This window comes from Tachypleus tridentatus, chromosome 9 (assembly GCF_004210375.1).
Source record: "Tachypleus tridentatus isolate NWPU-2018 chromosome 9, ASM421037v1, whole genome shotgun sequence".
NCBI lineage: Eukaryota > Metazoa > Arthropoda > Merostomata > Xiphosura > Limulidae > Tachypleus > Tachypleus tridentatus.
The window spans coordinates 45,459,886-45,483,268 of record NC_134833.1 but is presented as its reverse complement, the minus strand read 5'-3'; the positions used below and the strand labels follow the sequence as shown (position 1 = coordinate 45,483,268).

The 23,383-nt window shown below is 34.8% G+C and overlaps 1 protein-coding gene across 6 annotated transcripts in view; it reads right to left on the bottom strand.

The window, feature by feature from the left end:
• mRpL37 (mitochondrial ribosomal protein L37) overlaps positions 1 to 9,798 on the bottom strand; it is an 81,827-nt gene extending 72,029 nt beyond the window's left edge. For 2 of the 6 annotated variants that reach the window (XM_076454150.1, XM_076454145.1), the window contains exon 1: positions 9,204 to 9,798. The gene's annotated coding sequence lies outside the window, so the exon portion shown is untranslated. Of the gene's footprint in view, positions 1 to 5,674; positions 5,709 to 8,409; positions 8,528 to 8,751; positions 8,849 to 9,203 lie in introns of all 6 variants that reach the window. The other 4 variants (XM_076454146.1, XM_076454148.1, XM_076454149.1 and 1 more) reach the window with 4 other exon arrangements.
• Positions 9,799 to 23,383: the final 13,585 nt, after the last annotated feature.

Sequence of the window (23,383 nt, the reverse complement as noted above, 5' to 3'; positions counted from 1 at the left end):
ATCCATAATAAAGATGCTACATTTCAGTGCCCACTGACCCCACCTTCCATGAAGCCCTAAGAGGGGATGCACTACAATTTCAAACAAGGACACTACAGCAACACCAGGGTTTCGTGAGCATTATACTCAAACACCAGCATCAGATATAATGTCCACAATACCTGTTGAGAACATCAAACCTGGTACTTGGTTAACCCTAGCCCAAGTGGACCAGCCAACTGACCCTGGATGGTCACCCCAAGTCTGCCCATCTACAGGAATTCAAGGTTAAAATTGTGTGCTGGTGTTCAACCCCTCAATCACCAGGATTCTCTCCTTCCTTTCACAGATTGCTACACACACATGTGAATTGATATTCAGATCCCAGATAAGGCAAACTGAAAGTACAGAACCTTCTCTGGAAGCTCCCCTCACCATATACAGTAATCTACCTTGAGGATTGTTTTTTCTTGAAAGGGGTGCAAATGAAGCTCCAATAGAGACAAGTGCTTACAACCTTTGTAAGTGTGGAATGTTGGTTAGTCAAAGACATCTGAGGCCCAATAATTTCTTGAATTGTATCAAATACCCCAAAATCATTTGGGATTCATTCCCCAAATAGATAACAATAAACTTAAGAACTGCTGATATAAAAACTGATAAACAGCCTGATGGGACGAAAAGGCAAAATATGCCAAAGTTATAATGGGGGCCACACCAAGCTATTCCCCCCACATTACAGTGAAGTTAAATGATTAGCATGAACCCAAATATTCTGGAAGGGATACATACCTGAAATTAATAAGCACCATATAACACTTGATCTCCTGACACATAAAAGCAAATAAATCTGTCATCAGATCACCTGTAACTCTCAAAGTAGTGATGTAAACTTTGGAATTCCTAACATACAATTGACATTTCAAGGTGAATTAAGTGGTCTATCATTTAGCATTGTTTTTGGAATCCACAAGTGAGTGAGAGAAGGTTGTTTGATTCAAGGAACCAAACAAGATGAGCAGTAGTCATCCTCTCCAAGATCTTACCAAGACAATTCGTCAAAGGAATCTTTGGATCCTTCCCAGGTGCCAAGCATCAGGAAAGACATTCTCCTGTCATATCCAGCCAGAATAGTAAAAGAGGCAGGAGAAAGGTGGCATAGCATCTCATAATGTATATCATCAGGTCCAACTGGTGTATTGCAAGACTGACGAAGTGCAAGTTTGAGTTCCACCAGTGTAATAGAGCAATTGTATTCATAGAGATGATCAGTTAAAAAGAAGCTAAGAAGGAAGGGGATGAGTTTGAAGAGCTAGGTACATGAGAGAAACATTCACCAAGAGTAATGGCAATGTTCTGAACATCAGCAACTTCATGGCCATTGGATATTAACATAGAGAGGGAGGCAGAAGTATACCATCCATTCACCTTCCAGATCTTGTCCCATATAACTTTTGAACTGGTGGCTGAAGAAATACTGGAGTTTATTTTATGTAATCCAAGATGCCTTCTGGAGATGATATCTAACTTGCCTTGTCTGTGCACGAGCTTGCTGATATGCAATTCAGTTTGTAAGCATGAGATATCTATGAAATTTATCCCAAGCATGTTTTTGAGCTTTTCATGTTATAGAACAAGTAGAATTCCACCAAGGGCAGGGATGAGATGGGAAAGATGTCAAGGTTTTGGGGATGCACTGAGCAGCTGCTTGAACAATACAGTTAGTTACTGCTGCTATACAATCATCTACTGATGATTTACATAAGGTGGCAGGATCAAGTTCCAAAAGAGCAGTAAAAAAGGGCCAATTGGCCTGGTTTAACTTCCATCAAAGCACACGAGTCAGGTGGCACTGACTACAGCCAATATCTCTTAATATGATAGGAAAATAATCATTACCCCATGGATTGATGTCAACCTCCCAAGAAAAGCAAGAAAAAGTGAAGGGGAGCAGAAATATCTATAGCAGTAAATGACTGATGGAATGCATGAAAATAAGTGTAAGTGCCAGTATTAGAGAGAGACAGGTTGTAATTCAAGAGCATGTGCTCTATAGCACGACCCCTCGCATCAATACTAGAACCACCTAAGAGGAGATTATGCCCATTAAGATCTCCCAAAATTAAAAAGTGGGTTGGCAGTTGCTCAATGAGGGCATCAAGGTCTGATGGATTATAATTTTTTCCATGGGTAAGATACAGAGAGCAAACAGTGATGGTACAACCCAAGAAGATACAAATGGCTACAGCCTCCAAGGGCATATTCATTGACAAGGACAGGGTGGGCACGTACTGATCAACCAGCAGTGCTACTCCCCCATGTCCTTGTCCTACACATGGCCTGTCATTTTGGTATAAGGAGTATAGTTGAATTGTAACTGTATTAGTAGGATTTAAAAATGTTTCCTGCAAAGAAATACATTTGAGATGATAAAAGTTGATCAAATCCTTGATATTATTCATATTTTATTGAAAACCTCGACAGTTCCATTGGATTAGTATGCCCATTTTTCTTTGTTTTTTAGGAGAATTTGGCACAGAGACCTTCTGCTTGCAACCACGCTTTTTCTCTACTGGATGTGGGTCGGTCACTCTCTAGTGATCCTGCTCTGGATTGAGTAGGCAGGTCAGAGTTTGTAGACATACATTCCAGTGACTGAGGAAGTGAATGAATGGGTTGTTTAATTTTTTAGGGTATCAAGAGAGGAAGACCCTAAGGAAACACCTGGGCTTGAATGAGGTGAAGTTTGGCAATGACTTTAAGATGTGGTAGAGACAGAGGTAGAAGTAGATACTGATTTGTTAACTTGTTTGATTTTGCAGGGTACTAGATTAAGATGTACTGTTAAGGATTCTGTAGGAGGCACAGAAAAGTCTGTCTGAACTTCTACTATAGTAGTGGAATGGATTACAGCAGCATAAGTCCAAGACAAAATTGGGAATATTAATTTCCCAGCCTCTGGGTTAGTAATATTGTGAACTGTCTTTAGACGTTGTACTTCTTTCTCTTCTACCCATTTAGGGCAAGAAGTAAAATAGGAAGAATGTGGATCATTCCAGTTAATACAATGCAGTTCTAGTTGGCATTCAAAAGCACCATGGTCTTACCAGCACAACAGGCACATGTCAAGGAACCATGGCAAGATGTTTTTGAATGACAATGAAAATATCTAACAGGATTACAAATATAAAGCTGTACCTTACAATTCAGATATCCTGCCTTGATTGTGGTAGGAGGACATGATGTTGTAAATGTTAATATCAGAACATTTGTTGACTCCATAATCCAGTCTTTACAAGTAAAAATTCTATGCATGGCTGTAACACCTTGGCTGGTAAAACCTGCAAAGATCTCTGACTCAAGAATGGTCTTTAAATCCTTCTCAACTATAACTCCTCTGGAAGAATTCAAAGTAGAATTAGGAGTAACCTCAATGGGTATATCCACAATAGCCTTTATTTCAAGAGGAGTTTGGAATGTTGTGATGAAGATGTTTCCACTAAAATGTCCCCAGACCATAACTTTTTTACCAATTTAGGAGAGCCAGCAAGACCTTCCAAATCCTTCTGAATAAAAAATGGAGACATCTGCCCTAAGGGTTTTTCAGTTAAAGAATGTGTAATTAAAAATTGCAGAACAGATTCAAGTTTGAGTTTGACCATACAGAATCATCAATGCGTGGTCATTTGCTAGTAGTTGGAAAGGGAAGGAAAAGAAAAATCATAAAAGAATAGTTGCCTTAACTGGCATCAGATGTCTGAGAAGGAAGCTATAACTTGAATACAGGAGAATAGAGATGTGATGGTAAAAAGTACATGAAATTTCAATTGGTGTTGAATGTTATGAAAATATATGTTCAAGTATGTCATATAACATGATTCAACAGTGGCAACTGTACTGGCTCCACATTAGAAAGTTGATACAACAGGTGAAGCTGTGATTAGGCAAGTCAAGAACATGGCATTTTGAGTAACTAGCACAGTGCAGGACCCAAAGAATGAGGCAGAATAAATGGGATGCATAAAGGGCAAGATTCTCTTAAGATTTTGAAATGGAACCAATATGGGGAAACAATAAGACTGGTTGATGATGCAAAAAGTATAACCATTTAAATGCACAAATCTTTGTAAATGTACTGAGAAATCAATGGATGAAAGATCAACTCTATAAAGAAAACAATGAGCTTGAGAGAGTTAGCCAAAATTTTTAACACACTGAGATGTGTCAAGCTAAAAGGTGAATATTTTAAGAATGAAGCCAATGAAGCAGAGAAACTACAGCAAAACAAAAAATTTGAGAACGAATTCTAACTAGATTATTACTATAAGCAATCATAGTGGAGTGTCTATGTGAATGAGCTCAGAATAATGGTGTAGAAGGAGGCAGAAACCAGCTTCAAGTATGCTGAATAACCCAAAGTTGTAACATATTGAAGTAAAGCATGTTTCATAAGGAATCCAAAAAGAAAAGTTGTTTTTCAATACAGCAACATAATTCCTGACAGAGGCATTTGTGAAAAAAAAAAATCAAAGTAAAAAAGAAGAAAAAGAAAAGGAGATCCTGCTGTCCAGATAAAGAAAAATATGAAGTAGAAACACCATTAACTAGCAAGATCCCATTGGATTTAATGTATGTAAGTGCACCCCAAGTAACTGACTGGGAAGTGAGATCATCATCCTCGAAGCATAAAGGATATCTTTGGTAGTTAGTATGGAAGAAAGAATATGAACACACAACTTCAAAGCTTGCAATACCACAGGAAATGGCTGAAGTGTACCTTGAAATATGTTACTTTAAAATTCTGATGCATTAAACACTATGTTGGTACTAAATGGGTACTCAAGAGACACAAGTTGAAGCAAAGGATCCTACAGATGAACAATGATCTTAAATGATCCCCAAATGTCCAGACAGCAAAAGAGAGAGTCAATGAGCAGATCAACAAGACTCATTTTGTCTACTTCATTGTTGAGCCACTCAAAAGGTAGAAACTGGGACAAAAAAAAAAACAGACATGAAACCATGAGAAGCTTTTGTAGGATTATGACTAACAGACACTGAAGAGAACCAGTTCTATCAAAAGATCTATCTTGTTCAAAATCAGAAAGGAAAAAAAAAAGGCAGGTGTTAAGCAAATAACAGCAACAACAATATAAGTCTGTTAATCAATAATGGCTATATCAAAAAGAATTACAAGAGGATGTGGAAGTTCTAACATTGTTGGAAATATCTGCATCAGAATTAACAATCTTCAAATTCGTGCAGCAAAAAAAAACTTTACAGAAAAATTTAATGAAAGATTAATCAAATAAACAATGACAAAATCAATACACTTCAACAAAAATTTAAGAAGGAATACTTTCTAAGTATGAAAAAGACAAAAAAAGTAGGAGTAACATATGGAAAGATAGACAAATTTTCAGTTGTTTTCTTACACTAAAACCATAGCCATTTTTCAAACATTACATTTCTCATCAAATATATATCACAACTAAAACTTAGCCCAATAAATAATATAACTAATTATACCATACTAACTTATAATGACTAGAATACACTAAACCAACTCAGCACACCCCGATTGTTAGCATTTTCTCTTAACTGAGATGTATATGTAGTATCAAGTCTTATGTTGTACTGCTTTTTTTTTTTAAAGTTATCTAAATTGCATTGAAGAAAATAACATTATACTTACAGATTAAAGTATCATAAGTATCTTGTGGTTTTACCTAACACAAAAAGGTATTTTTAAAAAATTGTAACAAATTTTAGCACACAAACAAATAAATATGAGAAGAGGTTTTAGAGCATGAAGTGATAAAGATAAGCAAGAAAAAGTCAAGTTTATAAAACATATACATTTGAATGAGGTTCCACTGATCATATTTGAGGCTAACAGTCAGTGAAGCCAACAAAGCTTTACTCATTATTAGAGTGCACATTAATAGCATCAGTATTACCTATAACACCTAGAAAACAAAAATTCTAAAAACACATTTGTAGATTGCAAATCACCCTCAAATTCACATATGTATCAAACAGAATATATTACATATAATAATAAAAAAATATACAATGGTCTCCAGGACTGTCAACCAGTGGGGAAGGAGAGATTCCAAATATATTACCTCTAACACATTCTACAACAAACATTCAAAAAAATATTGTTTGTACTTTTCAAACCATCTTCAAATTAACATCCCAGAAAAGCAATATGGCTTTAGTATCAGAAGAAAACAAACATATTTATTTGGCTATTTCTTGACCAAGGGGAATCAAATCTATTAGAAAAAAAAATTATTTAACAATTTCTTCAATCTATGTAGTAGCTTCAAATAAAAAAGAAATGTGGTTTTAAAATAACAAGAAAAATTGATGGTCAATTAGAGGTACCAATTCTGTTAGCTCCAACATACTGCATAAACCAAACAGTACAAGTTATTTGTAATTCTTAAGCCACCACCAAACTCATATATAAAGATATTACCAAAAAAAAACAGGACCTCTATGGTTGTTTAGTCACTACACAATGTGGGAAAAAAACATTCTAAAAATTGCTTGCTCTTTTCAAGCCCTCTTTTCAAGCCACTCTCAAACTTACATGTAACCAACAAAGAACATGTTTTACCTGAGAAAAGTAAAAACAATGGATCTCTAGGTTTGTTTACCCCCTAAAGGTGAGAATATCCATGTTAAAGTAAAAATAAATCCTAATGAATTTTAGACAGTTCTGAAACAAGTCCCAGACAAGCAATACAGATTTGATACAAGAAGAAAAAAAATAGATGTCTGTGTGGTTGTTCAGAGAAAACAATGTGTATCAACTAGGAGACATCAAATAACCTCAATATGTTCAGAAAATAAAAATTATAAAAAAATTATTTGCACTTCAAAAGTCACCCTCATTGAAAAACATAAATGTGATAAAAGAAGGGGAAAAATGGGTCCCCAGGGTTATTTACCCAACAAGGGGTGTCAAATGTTTTAGCTCTAACATATTGTGAGGTATAGAAATTATACAAAAAACAACTGTACTTCCAAAGTCACTCTCAAATTCACATAAAAAACAAATTTCATGAAAAAAAATACATTAAGAATATCTAGGGTATTTAACTTGTTAGGAAGCATAGAATCACTAGCTATGTTGCAAAATATATGGCTTTAATACAGGAACATAAAAAGAATGTCCAGACTCTTTTGCCACTATAAGAAATCAAGGCTTCTAGTTTAAATATGTTCAAGGAAACAAAATTATAAAATATTTCTTGCATTTCCAAAAGACACTCTCAACATTATCATATATCAAAGAATGCAATTTCAATAAAGAATATAAAAAGGGGTATCAAAGTTATGGGATCCAACACATTATAGGAAACAAGTATTATCTGCACTTGCAAAACAATTCTAAAATTCATATTCATGACAAAAACTCAAAGAAAAGAATGGGTTTCTAAGATCATTTGCTCACTACACTGAGGAGCATCAAATCTACTAGTTCCAAAATGTTAGGGAAAAAATATATATATATAAAATATTTAGATATGTTACAGTTATGCAATAAAGATTTGACAGAAAAATAAAGGGGTCTCCACAGTCATTTAATCAGTGACCATTAGCTCTAACATACTGTTGAAAATAAAAATTTTACAAAATTTTTTATACTTTGAAAGTCATATTCAAATTTGTATGTGTCAGAAAATATATTATATTTGACTCAAAAATGCTGAAATTAAATCTCAAGAATGGTATGCTTACTAAGGGATATCAAATCTACCAATTATTAAATATAGAAAGTAAATATTCTGGAAGTCTCTAGGGGCTCACACTTCCAAAATCACCCTTAAATTCCATATGTCAGAAATAGCATGGCTTCCATACAGAATAAAAAAGAGGAATTACAGCATCTTTACCTACTATACTAGGCAGTAAACATATAAGCTCCAACACATTGAAGAAAGCATATACTCTAAAAAAATTACTTGTACTCCAAAAAGCCACCCTCATATTCCTGTATGTCAGACTAAAAACAAGTTGTAGTAAACATAAATTCTAAAAATTCCTTTGCACTTCCAAAGCCACCCTAGAATTCATACTTTACACAGACAAACAGTAACATTTTAGTCCATTGTATACAGTATGGTCCACTTCCAGCAGTTGAATAGGGGTGTGTCATATACAATGTATAGCTTACAACAATTTTGCACACATTTAGAGCAGTTCCAGTCAAATGGTTAATATAAGATGAAAATAAATGGTGGCTTTAAAGTTTATTTGCACAAGTAGACATCAGATCTATCAGCTCAATCATACAGAAATTCTAAAAAATTACTTGTGCATATAAAGTCAACTTCAAATCTTCATGTCACAGATAAACAGTTTTGAAATATAAGAACAAGACACTTCTTTATATATAATAACAGGGTCACTCACCCACTTGAGAACATCAAATATATTGACTTCAGAAATGCAGAAAACAAAAATTCTAAAGACACCTTGCACTTCTGTAGCCATCCTCAAATTCAAGTATGTAAAGAACAAACATTGTGGCCTTATTAGAAAAAATAAAACAGATGTATCTACATACAGTTGTTTACCCACTAAAACAAAAAATTACCTGCACTACCACAGTGTTATGAATGTGGTTATAGCATTCTATTTCTATTTATTTGCTTATAAAAAAATTATAAACATCTCCTAATCCTTTTACTTACTCTGAAAGCTCAATAATTAAGTAAAAATTATATAAGAAAGTGTCTTGGAAACTTTTATCACCTTGGCCTTACCCTACTTCTTTCTCTCCGTATTCTCTGGGTAGCGAGAGAGTCCCTTGATAGGAGTGACACAGATACCGTGATAATGTCAGATGAAACTGATTTCCACCAAGAGTGAATAAGGCATGTCTTTTATACAACCTTAACAACATATTTTGCAGTAATTCTAAATGACTAACGTAACGCTTTTCTTCCTGTATTGATTTAATGTTCTGTTTTTTTGTCTGCTACGTAAGTTAAATATAAGGTGCTTTCACAAGTACGGGTAATTTTATAAAATGTTTATTTTCCGCAGTACTTGTACAAGTTGTAACTTATAATGGCTACAAAACTCAAAAGTTTTAATTAAACATTAAACATATAATCGGTATAGTTTACAAGTTCACTTTCATCGTTTTCTAATATTTACCACAAGTTTCAAACATAAGGTGTAATACATACAGAACTATTTACCTATTTTTAAGTGAATCCTTTTACAACCTGATATGTATTAGTTCATAATCTGTTCGAACTTCCCACTTATAGCTAATTTTCTTGGCCTATGTATGTATACACGAACTCCAATATTAGATAAAACTCGCTCTAAGAATCAGTAAATTCTCCCACCTTTCCCTCGCCCAAGCAAACTGTCCATTCACTGGAGGGACCGTTACAATAAACTGAAACACAGGTGTAATTGACGATTGACTTTGGTATTTGTTAAATATCTTAAACCTACTCTTTTCGTTATGATTTAAACTGCATTTTACTTTTTTAAATATTATAGATAACAACCAGTTACAAAGCTAAACAGGGCGATACAGTTTTAGATTTATTGCTAATTACTAATAAGGATATAGTTGCAAAAGTTCCATTGGGGAGGATATCATCTGGTGTTTTGCCATATTCCGAGACAAGACTGGGCATGACTTGGTGATTAAATTATTCAACTTGCAACCTGTGAGTTGTAGTTTCGAATCGTATCACCGATTGTACAGCTTTTGGCCATGGGTAGCATGATAATATTATGATCAGTCCCAATTTTTGTCGGTAAAGAGTAGTCAAAAAGTTGCTGGGGAGGGTAGGTGTTATTAGCTATTTGACTTCTGTCACTTCTCCCTAGTCTATCGCTTCTAAATTATTATTTAAATAACTATGTTCGAATTTTAGCAAACAGACAATTTTAAGATAAAATGAAATTAAAGTATAATTCATTATTTTACAAAGTCAGTTTTGAGGATATGAAAGAAGATTTATCACAAACGAATTGGGAAAAACGAGTTAAAAGGTGATGTAGGATAAATGGCGTAAATTTAAGAAGTTTAAATTGATAGAAAGGATAGGTGATTTACAAAACAAAAGGAAAATTAAATATTTCCTTGAAAAAAGAATAAGGAAATCAGAGAAGCTTATGCGAGACAACGTATTAATGATCTTGAAATTAATAGCGAGGATTTAAATATCTTATATCGTAAACATAATCAAAATGTTTTAGAGGGGATTTGGCCTTTTACGAGTGTGTGTGTTTTCTTGTAGCAAAGCCACATCGGGCTATCTGCTGAGTCCACCGATAGGAATCGAACCCCTGATTTTAGCGTTTTAAGTCCGTAAACTTACCGCTGTACCAGCGGGGAACAAATGTTGTTGCATCTGCCGAGCCTTTGACGAATGTAAGTGACAGGGCTTTCATTGAAGTGTAGGATATGACTAAAATTTAAAACTTTTTCTTCCCATCTGTTTTTACAAAAGATGGCGTTAACAATATTTCTTATCTAGGATATTTCGTTGGAAATATTTGAAACGATCTGAATTATATAGAAATTAATCCTTGATTGTGAATTAAAGATTTACAAATTAATAACTGATAAAGCATCAGACAGTACAACGATTTTCCTGAAATTTTAAATAAAAATAAAAATAATGACACACTTACCTAACTTACTCAGAGTGAAATTCATGTTCTTAGTCTTGGAAGTTCTCTATTGTCCTTCTTTTCATATAATTTGCTAAGTTTACATCCGATTTGAGTTATTACGGTTCTACCAGTTTTACTAGTGGTTTTGATAAAACGTTTGAGCATAACTTGGTTTTCAGACTCTATATATTTATTCAAAATTACTGTCTGCTGTCGAATACTCAAGCTGTATTTCATCCACATCTCTACAACGTGAATAAACTTCTAAAATTATCTATTCTGTTGTCAATAATTTGAACTCTAGTAAACCCTCTTTTATATTATTTTATTTCATTCATACATTTGACTTGATGTGGAATCTTGGTTTACTCTACAAATTGCATCTATTCCAGTTCCCAGTTACCTACATTCATCTTATCTCCTTTTTACTTTTTGGTCAGCAGGCTGTTATCTCTATTGATAGAACTTTCTTTTCCTCCTTTGTACTTTTTAATGGTGTTTCGCAAGGCTTGGCGCTTTCCCTACTCTTGTACATTCTCTATTTTGCTAATATGCCTCGACCTAAGTTTCCCGCTCATTTGTACCAATATTATGATAATGCTGCTTTGGTTGTCTGATGTAAGACTTTGACTACCCCAAATAAGTTTGTACAATCTGCTGTCAGTTCATTATTGAACTAGTATTGTAGCTGACGTCTCACTCTTAATATCTTTAAAACACGTGGTATTCTTTTTGATCCTACACATTGAAAGTTCTGTTATTATTTGATGTCCATATTGACAATATTTCCGTCAAGTTTGTTGTCTTGGTGATAAATCTTGGTGCCATATTTGATAAACATCTAACATGAAAGTCATACCTTTCTGCTCTTTCTGATAAGGTTTCTCGCCATCTCAATCTGCTTATGTTTATCGCAAAGACATATGGGAATTCACATCCACTTCCTTTACTGTACATGAACAACAGCTTCATTCAATCATGTCTTAGGTATGGTTATTCTGCCTGCATTTCTGCTTCTATAGCGTTTTATTCCCATCTCCAAGATTTCGAATGTCATTTTTCCCACTTGTTTTCAATATTAAATTTCTTAGTATCCACTGGGAGCTCTACGACTTTATCAGTTTTCCACATGTTCTGTTCCACCAGCGTCAGCTTTATATTCGTCATGTTATCAGTTGTTTCCTTTTCAGAAATTTTATCTTTCCTAATTTTCTTACCACAGTCGTAGATTCCCATGGAAGATTTTAGTACCTGTTGATAATCTTTTAAATTAAAATGTTATGCCACTTTGGCCAGATGATCCTAATCGTAGCGATATCCTTATGTCTCACCAATCCAATTATCTTATTCCCGTGGAATTCGAGGACTTGACTTAGAATCGTACAGCACTATCAACAATAACACCAGAAGAAAATAAAAACAACTTGGTTAACTAAATAAATTAATTTCTATTGTCGCACATCACTTGTCATAATATACCTAATGTCGTGGGAGATTTTAAACAAACCAAAATGCATAAATGTCATAAAATTGTGCTAATCTTTTTAGTTTGAAAGAGGTTACATGCTACACTATCTAGTACGTACTTTATCCTGTATCTATTACTTTGGGTAGGAAAACCTCATTTCAAGGAGTCATATAAATTATTGTGCAAAATCATGAATTTGGGCCTCTCCTTTGTATATGTCATTTTAAACACTTGTCTGCTTAGGCAATTTAGGACCTGGTCTGATCTAAAAGCATTACATTACATTTTTCTTACTTCTACCGTTGTTATGTGTGGATGTACATTATTCTTTGTCATGCCATGGTACTATCTAGATCTTATGATATCTTTTCTTTATCCCGGTGCCCTAACAAAGACTGGTTGTGAATAATAAGCCTACTAGTTAAGTAAAACAGTGTTATCACTAAGCGCTGTAGTGTTAGTATTTTGAAATAGACCAGGAAAAAAATGGCTGCTGTATATTATGTTTTGCTTATCATAGTCACAAATCTCGCTTATAACAATCTAAGAAACTTTTGTAAACACCTAACATAGAATTTTCGAGGTTTTCAAAAGTTGTTAAGACCTCCTGTTTAACTAAAATACATTGTTAAAATGTAAGACCGGTAAATAGCATAACAGTCAACGTCTTATGATTATTCTAATTCTAACGTTAAAAGGGTTAGCTCATCAATCTTAAAGTTGTTGAGATGATTACATACAAAAATGTTGCATTTTATCTTGGAGAGTGCAAAAGCAGTATGACGTGTCATTAACTTTATAAATGAGGCAAATACCGCTTCTGAAATTTCGTCTAGTATAGCTTTATGCTTTTCCTAGGCTATCAGAAGTTGAATAAAGTCACAAAGGATAATGCCTTATTACTTTTAGACTGACTCTTCTTTGATTACTTTATTTAGATCAAAATGATTTTCATCATTGGATCTGAAGAGTAAATTTTGATAAGAAATCACAATGAAATTGAGAAAAGACAGCCTGTATTGTAGGAAATTGGTTAAGGCATTTTGAGTTACATAAAGTACTTGCTACATATGAACGACTTTATATGCTTTATTTCATATGCTTTATGTGGTGTACTTTTCATTGTCATAATTATCTACTTGAATGACATAATTATGCATGAAAAAACCTTCAATGATGCTTGTAATAATGTAAGATAAATGTTGGATAAGTTGACGAGAGAAAATTTTTAGCTGGATGAAAAGAGAGGCAAATAAAGAACTAGCCATAGCCCCTTTATTAACAAAACTAAATCTTGAATATTAATGCATATTAAATAAAATGCCGAATATAAATATTGGAAAGGAACATTTGGTCACCTATTGTAAGACAACAATTTTGCAGAGAAGATATACTGTACAGCTCAAAGAGAACAATTTGATTTGGATTGAGTTTTAAGTCATTTCTATCACTACTAGTAGGGTCAGAAATCTGCATTGAAATGACTGATAAATTTCTTCAATTCTCAAAACCAGATATCAAGGTGGATTCAGAAATTTCAGGAGTACAGCTTCAATGTTATAGGTTTTTTCGATAGGACCCATGGAAATGTTGATACATTATCCTTAAACCCTTATATTACCAAATAATGTAAACAAGGAAAAGAGTAGAGAACAAAATACTAAATGCAGCATAATTCAACACGAACCTTCACAAATGATAAATTAACATGGTCCAATGCAACTGAAAAGTGCTCAGACAAAAAGTCTTGTATAAAGACAATAATTCAGTGTATCAGTAATTGTCCAGAATTACTCCAGTTTCAGTCAAATATAGTTCAAAATAACGATGTAACAACGGGATTAGTAATGCCTATCAAAAAGGATAGAAATTACGACTTTATTTGGGAATTTCATGCTCACTGCAATAAAATACTCTTTACCACCTTTATAACCTTCAACACCTAGGCACATAGGCGTTAAGAAAATACTGTATTGGGTAAGAGAATGCTTCCACTTGGTTAGATGTCAGAAATCTGTAGAGAACTGGTGTATGTCACGTGAACTATGCTATAAATCAAAAGGTTCATGAATAAAACAACATGTGCAACTACAGCAGTATTGTTTTGAAGCACCACTTGGGAAAATCTTATTTAATATTGGTCAGCACTTTAAAAAAAGAAGAGAAGTATTAAGAATGAATACGTTTTTGTTGTAGTGGGCTATTTCAACAATTACACAAAAGTTTAAACTGTACCTAACTGGCTCAAAAAACTTGTAGATAAATTTATTTCAATATTAATAAAGACTAGAGAAATTCACCTGGATCACGGAGAGAACTTTGAAGCAGCCTTGTTTGTGACAATGTGACAAATGTTTTGAGTGTAAAATATCAGATTAAGTGCCTTTCATTTCGATTCATATATAATGTACAGATACAAATATGTACTTTTAAATTACTTCACTTAACCATTTATGTAAATGAACATTAGAGAACATGAGATCCAGATCTTTCGCTCTTCATCAGAAATGTTTGAACAAGGATAAATGAATATACAGCCAGTACGACTGATGTTTGGAAGAGAAATGAAGGTGGTATTGTATTATAGTCACACCCTAAAGGCTTTATGATTCGTTTGTCCTTATTGTAAGTTAATATTAAATGTGAGGGTAATCATGTATCAAATAGATGCCCTCTGTTTTCCTTGGGTATATAATTCAAAATAAGTTATGTTTCGATATTTACTACAGACACTCTGGTGGTAAACATACGAAAATTCTCAATTTTTACATTGAAATATACCCATATTGTCATTTATTATAAAATGTGAGAATTATCCTGGCTTAACCTGAGTTTTTGTTTTGCTTTACTAAGAAAAGCATACATGACTCCTAAATTTTCTGTATAATATTCAAGCCTTCTTAGAAAAAAAATGAACTCTTAATCCACCATTCTTTTGCATTAAAATGTTGCCCATATTGTCATTTATTATTCTATGTGAGAATCAATCCGGTTCAATCCCTGACAGCATGTTTTTCTTGGGTAAATATACACTGCTCATAGTGCTTTAATATATATTCAGAGCCCTCTTTTGAAAAAAGGACCCTCAGTGTTTTGATTTGAATGAGAACCAATATGTCATTTAGTATTACATTTGAAAATCGGCTAGCGTCATCAACATGCTCTGTATTTTTTCTGGAGTATATGTGTGTGTGTGCTTTCTTATAGCAAAGTCACTTCGAGCTATCTGGTAAGCCCACCAAGGGCAACCGGACCCCTGATTTTAGCGTTGTAAATCCGTAGACTTACCGCTGTAATAGTAAGGGGCTTTTCTGGAGTAAAGATACCAAGTTCATAGTGCTTCAGTATATACTACTGCCCATTTGGCGCGAAACTGAACTCATAGAACTCCTCTTTTTCATTCAAAATGTGATTTCCTTTTCTTTTATTATTACATGTAAAATTCTAGCCTGTCTCGAACACAGATTCCATGTGTTTCTAGGATAAATATCATAATGTTCCTATACATACTCCAAGAAAGTTCTCACGTCATTTGCTTTCAAGTATTGAACATATGCCATATATTTATGTAAGATTCAGCCTTGTTCGATCACTAGGTTTTTCATAGGTTAAATATTAATATAAATAGCTAATGTAGCAGGAAAACAAACTCGTAGACCTCATTTTATGCAATAAAATGTAGCCCATATTATAATTTAATATTACATATAATAATTAGCCTGGCACAATTACATTTTAGGCTCGGCATGGCCAGATGGTTAGGACGTTCGACTTGTAATCTGAAGATCACAAGTTTGAATCCCCTTCACACCAAACATACTCGCCCTTTCAGCTGTGGAGGTGTTATAATTTGATAGTCAATCCCAATATTCTTTATTAAAAGAGTAGCTCAAGAGTTTACGGTTGGTGGTGATGACTAGCTGCCTTTCCTCTAGTCTTACAATGTTCAATTACGGACGGCTAGAGCAGCTAGCCTTTCTATCGCTTTACGCAAAATAAAAAAAAAACAAATAATTATATTTTCGAGAGGTGAATCTACTCCAAGCTCTTTCACAATAAAATGAGTATATAGAGATCCACATTGTTTTTTTTTCAGATTTGATATGTTTGTTTGCATTTGAGCACAAACCTACATATTGAACTATCTGTGCTGTTGCATTGGGACTTGGTACACACTATTGGAAGTAGCTTAAAGTAGGAATGCAGTAAACAGAGAAAACGAAGTTGCGGTCTTATGGATGGAACAAAAATGCAATTTAACTTTAATTAAAAGAAGTTATCAATTAAGATGGCTAGTAAAAATAAAAAAAACAGAGGTAATGCTGAGGAAAGAATGAGCCAGTGATCATGTGCTGGTAATTACAGGGATTACCACACATGTCACCCTCCTACTAATGGAGGAATATAACTTAATGAAGATTATGTCACAGGCTAGCATAAAACACGTGGGTCGTAGGTATGTGTAGGATATTCCATCGCAGTTGTATATAAGATTGTAGCTCTCAGTGGTTCAGAAAAGTAAATAGTGTTTTTTTAAATGTAGCTGTGATACATTTCGTTCCATCATGATTTTATATCGGTTATGGTTGTCACATGACTAGCAACTTTGCATATTCAAAACTGTTTTAGCATAATGTGCTCAAATGAACACTCTGTATAATAATAATTTCACTATGAGTGTATATTAAATACAACTGTAAATGCTAGATGACCATGCATGCAAGTTAGAGGAGACATAATCCTAAAACAGCAAGGATTCACATATTAGAATTTTATTTAAATAACTACAAACACTTTGTTTTTTGCAAGTTAATTTTAGAATTCAAAACATATACAGAAGTAACAATAGTGTTACGGTATATTTCTTCAGATGTATTAGTATGAGGTTCTTGGAGATCAAGTGAAAAATAAAGTCGGAAAATATCAGGAACAGCTTGGTCTTTGGTGCCTATTACCTTTCTTTTTTTTTGTAGAAAAGGAGAGAGCAGTTTAGAAGCTGAAGCCATTACATCACTTAGCATTTGAAATAATAATAGTTTACCTACTGATGATAAAAACAAAATGTTTTTAAGTGTGCTTAATGTAACTTATGGTTCACACCACGGGTATCAAAATTCGAGTTTCAGTGTTATAAGTTCATAGATATACCGCTTCGACAGTGGGGACATTTAGCATTGAAATTCACGTCATATGGAATTTACTGTTATATATGAGCATCAGTCTGTCTTAAGTGCATGCTATCTGTTTTTCTGCAATAAAAATTACACTTGTATCATAAATATATACACTGCTGGCCAAAGTCTTAAGGCCAATGAACATAAAGAAAAAATATGCATTTTGCGTTGTTAGACTCAACCCCTTATTTGAGTAGAGCTTCAAATGATGAAAATAAGAAAAGGGAAAATGAAAATAAAACCTTTTTTTAGCATTTAATAGGAAAAATGTGAACACTATGAAATTAGCCTAAATACTAGCTGGTCAAAAAGTTTAAGACCACACTGAAACAAAGTGTTAATCGTGTTTGAACGTAGCAGAATTGTCAAGCTGCAAAAGCAAGGTCTCTCTCAACGTGCCATCGCTGGTGAGATTGGGCATAGTAAAACTGCTGTTCCATATTTCTTAAAAGACCCTGAGAGATACAGAACGAAAATTTCAAGTAGTCGGCGTTGATCAGGAGGATTCGACGGGTTGTCCAGCAAGACACCAGCCGATCTTCGAACCAGATTAAGGCTCTTACGGACGCAAAATGCAGCTCAAGAACAATAAGACAGCATCTACGAGAGAAAGGCTTTAAAAACCGTTAACGTCTTTAATGGGCACTCCTCCTTCCACACCACGAAACAGCTCGGTTAAACTTTGCTGAGAAACACCAAACATGGGACCTAAAAAACGGACGAAGGTTTCGTTCTCTGATGACAAAAAATTTAACCTGGATGGTCCAGATGGCTTCCAACGTTACTGGCACGATAAGGATATCCCACCGGAGACATTTTCTACACGACACATTGGAGGAGGTTCCATCATGATCTGGGGTGCTTGCTCCTTCCATGAAACAATGGAGCTTCAGGTTATACAGGGGCGTCAAAGAGTAGTTGGCTACATCGGCATGTTGGAGAGAGCATCCTTATTGACTGAAGGCTCTTGTTGTGTACAAATGACTGGATCTTTCAGCAGGACAACGCTGCAATCCACAATGCCCGCAGGACAAAGGACTTTTTCATGGCGAATAACGTGATTCTTTTGGACCATCCAGAGTGTTCGCCCGATCTGAACCCCATTGAAAATGTTTGGGGGTGGATGGCAAGGGAAGTCTATAGAAATGGACATCAATCTTTTCCCTTATCTTCGTGAAGCCATCTTTACCACTTTGAATAACATTCCAGACACCCTTCTGCAAACGCTTATATCGACCATGCCAAAGCGAATGTTTGAAATTATCCGCAATGACGGCCGTGTAACTCACTACTGAGACCTCTTGTTGGGCATTTCCTATCCTGTTTAGAAGTTCTTTTTGGTATGGTCTTAAACATTTGACTAGCTAGTATTTAGGCCAATGGTTTCCAACCTTTTTTATGCTCTGCACACCTAAAAAATTTTAATATGTTCTCGCACCCCTCACAGTAATTATTTATTTAAGAATAAAGGTGAAGGTGGCCAAAACAAATGTTATCTCGCACCCCTGGTTGGGAACCACTGATTTAGGCTAATTTAATAGTGTTAACACTTTCCCTATTAAGTGCTAAAAAATGTTTTTATTTTCCCTTTTGTTATTTTCATTTTACGAAGCTCTACTCAAATAAGTGGTTGGGTCTAACAACGCAAAATGCATATTTTTCTTGATGTTCATTGGCCTTAATATTTTGGCCAACAGTATATATACCATGACCCGGCATGGCCAAGTGGTTAAGGCACCTGACTCGTTATCTGAGGGTCGCGAGTTCGAATCCCCGTCACACCAAACATGCTCGCCCTTTCAACCGTGGAGGCGTTATAATGTGACCCATCAATCCCACTATTTGTTGATAAAAGAGTAGCCCGAAAGTTGGCGGTGGGTGGTGATAACGAGTTGCTTTCCACCTACTCTCACACTGCTAAATTAGGGATGGCTAGCGCAGATAGTCCTCGTGTAGCTGTGCGCAAAATTCAAAGAACAAACAAACAATGTATAGCATAAGATCTCTGGCGGGAAAATCCAAATACTAGTGCTTTGTTACATTGAATGCCCCCCGCTAGTACAAGGGTATGTCTTTGGATTTACAACGCTAAAATCAAGGGTTCGATTCCCCTCGGTGGGCTCAGCAGATAGCCCGATGTGGCTTTGCTATAAGAAAACACACAACAATTGTTACATTGAAAGGCAGTCCATATTGTCATATATAACAAAATCAGTCTGGCATAGCAACACTTTCTAGCTATTGATTAAGAAGTGGAAATGACAAATGTATTGGAAACATTGTACTATTAATATCACTTTATAGCTTGAAAAGAAAGGATTGCCACTTCCTGTTAAACAATGGCTATTTATCCTAATGGTTGTGTTAGCTGTTGTGACGATAGAGTGGCAATTATATGAAGTAGTGCATACTTTGTGCTTTATACTACCACTCGTTGGCTTGAAAAAGAGTATAATGTAATGTTCTATCAGTCAGTAATCTATCAGCAACCCGACTTTTTACAGATTTTAGTGATTGATGAATCCCACTTGTATCGACAGGGAGATTTACATTAGTGCTCATATCGATTGTGGAAGCTGTCTTACACCTCTAACTTTATCAGTTTCTCACCTGTTCGACTAATACTACCTGCTGTTACATGAAATATTTATTTGAAGTGAATATGTAGTGGACGAATAGAGCACACAAACACTAACTCGAGGCCTTGTAATTAAAACAAGCGACTCGAGAGACTTGAGACTAGGACTTCCAACAACTCTTTTTATTTAAGTCATCAAACACTTAATATTTACACACACAAACATTTATATATATATAGGTTATATTTATTCATGTTTATCGCAGGTAATCATTTTAACTTTATTAACATGATGACTGATGTTTAAGAAAGAATGGCATTAAAAATACTTACAAAGAGCTTGGGCGCAAAATGGCGTTTCTACTAATGGTAAGAGACACCTTCTCTCCTTCTTCTTCTAGAAGATGAGATGAAATGTGAATGATCAGATCAGTTCAGACTACTTGATAAATTTTTAATATTCTGGCGTCTGTTCTAGGACCTTTTATACTGGCTGAGGGTGAAATTGTCGGCCTCTTCATAGTATCATGGTGTCAGCTGACTTTCTTTTCGTGATTTTTTAAACTCGTTAGTTATTAGTAGTTCATACTGACTCGTCATCAAATGGTCAAGGTTTCTTTCTTGTTTACAAACTTTTAAGTTTGTTAGTTAATCATTCTCTTGAAAACAATAGCCCATACTGTAAAGTCGGTCCATTATCCAAGGTTCTTTTTGGTTTCGACGTTCAAGTTTGCTTAACCCATTTTAACCTCGATAGCGTCAATTCACTTCAACTTAAACATATAAGGGACAATTTCTCGTCTTTAGTTTATAGCTTGAATAATCCCTTTTAACCAAGATAGATTGTTCAAATTCAAACAAATGGCGAATGTTTTTCAGCGGCTTTCTCTGCATCTCTGTTTTAAATAACTTCTCTGTTGTCCTTGATAGCGTCAGGTCTTCATAAACTAGTTATAAATTAATCACATGGCAAAAAGTTTGTTGGTGTGTCTCCTTGCTGTCGTTATTCTATAAACATCATTGCCTTGAACATGTTTTCTTATACTTCACTATTTTCTGTTTATTATTACAACTTATACGAGGCATCCAGGCTAGTGTACCACAGGATCACCTGAGATGTACAGACAAAACTTATCCACATATTCCATGTACTTTGTGCACCTGACATCCATTGTAAGTTGTACTTCAACGGACCAATCTGCAAGAGTACAAGATATGGACAGGTATAGCCAGATCTAAGTTGCTTCTATGCTACTAACACCTACCACAACCAGATCCATCTGAATTCTTTTATCATCTTTTCAAATTACTTTTTCCATTGTCTTGTCATGGCTGGGCTAGCATGGCAGAATCCACTAAAATGAGTTTTAGAGATCAGAATCATTTATTAATTTCTTTATTCCACCGAGTACATATTAACTTTTGTGATAACAGGTAATTGTGTTACTATCTTAGAAAAATTGACAACAAATCGTCAATAACGTGAGGCAAAGTAAAGGAAATTGGAGACATTTTGGTGGATCACAATTGCTTATTGTGGCTCTTTGAACAAGGTAGCTTAAAATTTTAATCTCTGCCTATAGTGTGACCCAGAATATCCACTGCCATGCAATTAAGTGAATACTTTCCTGGCTTCATTTTCAAACTCGTTTGTTTCTTCACTAGAATATCATCATTATTTTAGTGCAGATTCAAATGTGCGACAAAATGCCAAATTATTTTCAACATAGATCAAGCATCATGCCATTGTAGCCCCTTTAAGATAAGCTTCATTAGCCCCTCAAAATTGGCAGATGCATTACATGAGTCCAAAGCAGTCCTCGTTTCGCCTTCGTCATTTACAATCGACATGCTACTACTGATATATCAGATCAGACATTCATTTGTTTGTAATAAAATGTAGGCATGAGTGTGTGTTGCTGTGCTCACTCATCCTTTTTCTTTTATGCTTTTTTCTTCCTGATAATCACTTCTAGAAATTATCAAGCATTCTCTGAAAGTTGTATGATTATATCAGTAAACATCTGTCGTATGTCGTTGCTGCAGAAAAGTCCAGAGTGGTTTGTCACGTGGTTGGTCACGTGTTACCTGCATGTATGATGTGGCAAGTAACAACTGGCCATGTGTTGCTAAAAATACATGGGCATATTCAGCAAACAAATCAGTGAGTTGCTTTTGCTGCACTAGATCTAGATTGTTTGCATAATCTTCAGCTAACGACCTCAGACGTATGTGTTGGTATTTCTATATTTGATTTCTGCTACAGTGCGATGGATTCAACCCTAGCAATATCATTAGTATCGGAGAGTTCCATTCTTTCACTGCATCTGTAATCATTACAGCATATAACTGAATGATCGATTGGCCATAACTACAAAACATCATTGGGTCTTCATCCCTCACCAGACAGATAACTGCCCAAATTAATGTTTCTTTCTTTTTGGACAGAAAAGAGTCGCGCATGGCTTCAATAATCACCTTATATATTACTAATACACCAGAATTTGTATGTAGTATGTCAAGGAGCATTATTAGTATATGTGGAGATAGTGTTATTCTCTCCTTTACACAGCTGATATTACTTTATCTACATTGAAATATTCCCCATACGCAATATATGTGGAAGAATTAGCCTGTCTGAACCACATATTGTGTGAGTTTCAGTTACACACGTATATAACACTCACAGTGCTTCTGTACCTATCCCAAAGAAGATCCTTAAGGTTTTCTAGGATAAATATAATTATCTCATAGCGCTTATTTATATTACTAATATTCTGGTAAGAAATCAGACTGATATACTTCCCCACTTTTTTTTTTTACATTATAATCTTTATAAGCATGTAAATAAAGTATATTGAATTAGCTATACTTTTGGTTTCGCTTTACGTAGATAACTTGTTTTGATTAGCAAAGACTGTAACATGGAGGGGGTTGGGGTCTCCTGGTGCTAAATCACTAGAGATTGGGAAACATTGAATAGAGTGTGTTTGTGTATGCGTGTTTTTCTTATAGCAAAGCCACATCGGGCTATCTGCTGAACCCACCGAGAGGAATCGAACACCTGAGTTTAGCGTTGTAAATCTGTAGACATACCGCTGTACTAGTGAGGGGCATTGAATAGATAGAAGAAGAAAAGAAAAACAAAGTGAGGGATCCATACTTTCACACACACTTTGGTAGTATTTTAGACCTAATAAAGAATTAGGCTATCTGCTGAACCCACCGAGAGGAATCGAACACCTGAGTTTAGCGTTGTAAATCTGTAGACATACCGCTGTACTAGTGAGGGGCATTGAATAGATAGAAGAAGAAAAGAAAACAAAGTGAGGGATCCATACTTTCACACACACTTTGGTAGTATTTTAGACCTAATAAAGAATTACATCGAGTCTGACGAACATCACAGAGCCTCAAAAATGTATCGATCTAAATTATTTGTCAAAGTTTTTTTTACAGTTTACTTATATGTATTTCAATGACATAATTTCTGTTGATTTTATTTTCATAACCTTTATG